At 36.5% G+C, this 2,950-nt stretch overlaps 1 pseudogene; it reads left to right on the top strand.

Moving 5' to 3' along the window:
* LOC105308654 overlaps positions 1-2,950 on the top strand; it is a 33,857-nt pseudogene that overhangs the window by 1,988 nt on the left and 28,919 nt on the right.

Here is a 2,950-nt window from a genome sequence, read left to right as displayed (position 1 = left end):
TAGATGGTGGGCAACAATTATCAGTGGGTACTGATAATAATTGATAAAACTAATACAACATTAATTAATTGCCTGGCAATAATTCTCTACTCTGGCTATAAGTTAGTATGCCCAAAGGACTTATGTGGAGAGATTCTAATTTAATTGGTTCTGGTCTATGGCCAGTCCATCATTAAATTTGAAAAGATGGGCAGGTGATTTAATGATCAATTACATTGGTAATCACTGTTGAAGTCTTTTATATTTATAATTAAATTTTATTTTATTTACAGCAAGCCTATAATATCAGCTCCAGTAATATACTCATTTTACAGATGAGCAAACTACCCGGATGTTTGTAATATTAGTCTTTGTTCTTTTGCCTTTTATTTTTCTCAAATTACATCATGTTTTGATCTGTCAGGAGAAATGAAGATCTGAGTTGCCTTCAGGGAGTGGAGTTTAGGAGAAATGTAATCCATGTACAAGGAAGAATTGACTTGAAAAGTTCCTTAGCTGGAATAAAGAAGGCCAGCTTAAGGTTGGAGATCTGACTTTGCACCTGAATTTCTCAGCTGGTCATCAGAGCATTAAGTTTGATGAGAAATCAACCCTTCACAAATATTTATTATTTGAGACATATTTAAACAGTTTTATCAAGCCACTACAAATAAAAACAGTAAAGAGCATGTTCAACCTCAGATATTTCTCTAAGATTGAAAATTACTGATAGAAAATAACCTTTCCAAAGGAAAAATAAGTCCAGAGTACTCATGAAAGTTAATGATTATTTAGTCATTGATGCATTGTAAATGAATACCATCTTTAGGGTCAGTGATGCTGTATGATTTCATGCATTTAACAAGAACATATTTTTCAAAATGTGAAGTCCACCAAGGCCAAATATTTGTATCTTTGAGTTATATTTGAAGGGACTTTGACCAGACGATCCACATATTTGAGTGAGCACTTATCTCCGTAAAAGATGGCTTTTATAAAACCAAATAAAAATGAAACCCTTAAAAATAATTGCCATACAAAAATGCTATCTGATTATGAACATTTTATTTTAATTTAGAATCTAGTTAATGTGGTTTTAGCTCTTCTAGACTACATTGCAAATTAAGAGAATTTCTTATACTGCATTTGGATAAGATAAAGTCCTCTTGACAGCTCCCCAGTGTCTTTTAATTACAATGATATTTTTTTCTTAAAGAGAGAAAAGTATTTCTTATTCTATATATTCCTTCATAAGTAGGAGGCTGATATTTTACTCTGGATTTGCCTTCTCAGAATGATCTTTCTTTAATAGTCTTTGGCCCAGTGTCTCTAAATTGGGTGTTTATAGAAACAGGTGAATAGCCCAGAGATCAAGAAGGAAAGAGATCCAAAGAAAAGTTCCCACCTGAGAAATGTTGCCATAGGTAATGGGAGTGTATGGTCCTCAAGTGTAAATACTTCACCTGTTAATTGCTTAAGTCCAAATATGGACACTGAGCTGGGTGCCTCTATAATTGTTTGATTTACTCAACACTGTCTTTTTTTTTTTTTTTCAAAATATGTCCCATTCGCATGGAACCATGCAATCTGACTGGTGACTCAGAATTCTTCCTCCTGGAATTCTCAGATGGTCTAGAACTGCAGTCTCTTCTGTTTAGGCTATGTACCTTGTGACTGCTCAAGAACCTACTCATCATCCTCGATGTTATTTCTGACTGCCACCTCCACATCCCTATGTACTTCTTCCTTTCAAATAGTCCTTGACTGACATCAGTTTCAGCACAACTATAGTTTCCAATATGTTGGTGAATCTGTAGATTTACAGCAAATCCATCACCTATGCAGATTGTCTAACTCAGGTTACCTTTCTTCTCTTTTGCATGTCTGGACAGCATACTTCTGACCCTGATGAACTATGACTAGCTGGTGGCCTACACTATCTGGTCAACATGAACCCCTGCCTCTGCGGCTTGTAGGTCCTCCTGTCATTTTTCATCAGCTTTTGAACTCCCAGCTGCACTGTTTGATGACGTCACAATTTACTTTCTGTGCAGATGTGGAAATCCCTCATTTCTTTTGTAGACCTCCTCAGCTCCTCAAGCTGGCCTGTAATGATGCCTCCACCAATAACATGTTATCCTATTTTGTTGGTGCCATTTTGGTGTTGTGCCAATCTCAAGGATCATTTTCTCTTAGTATAAAATCACTTCCTCCATTTGGAGAATTCTATCACCATGTGAGAAATATTAAATCTTTTCCACCTGTGGTTCTCACCAGTTGGCTGTTTGCTTATTTTATGGAACGGACCTTGGGGTGGACCTCAGTTCAGCTGCCTCATATTCCTGAAGAAGGATGCAGTGGCCTTGGTGACATACACTGTGGTTACCCCATGCTGAGTTCTTCCATCTACAGCTGGAGGAACCTAGAGTGCCCTGTGGAGGATTATCAAAAGAAATAGCCTAATCTCAATACCTCTGCTATCCTTTTTAGTTCATAGAACTGGAAAAGCAACAAAATCAAACATGTGTAACAAGGAATTGCTGACTCTGCAGTTACATTGTGCATATGTACCTATATGGCTCTCTGCTTTCTGTTTACACAGATTTTTCTCTTCCTATAGCTGTAATGGAAGATTATTTTGGGAGATTGTTTTGGAGTCTGCACTTTAGTCATAGCCCCTACAGGATTATGTGTAGTACATCAGTACACCCATCTCACTTTATTTATGCATTACACAGGACTCTTGGTTATAAGCAGTCTTGTTTCTATCATTGTAAAATAATTATAGCTCTCTCTCTCTTTTATTAATTTTTTTTCAATGCTTTTCTCATCATTTTTCTATTGGCTAGGAGCCTCTAAACCCCACTTTAAGAAGTAACACATTCATATTTTTGCTCCTTCATTATGTTGGTCAGATTCTTGATCAAATAGGATGACTATTGAATTCCCTGTCTAAGCCAGGGTGTTTTGA

This window comes from Pteropus vampyrus, unplaced genomic scaffold (genome assembly GCF_000151845.1).
Source record: "Pteropus vampyrus isolate Shadow unplaced genomic scaffold, Pvam_2.0 Scaffold606, whole genome shotgun sequence".
Taxonomy (NCBI): Eukaryota; Metazoa; Chordata; class Mammalia; order Chiroptera; family Pteropodidae; genus Pteropus; species Pteropus vampyrus.
The sequence above is the reverse complement of the archived record's forward strand: the minus strand, read 5'-3'. Positions and strand labels throughout refer to the sequence as shown.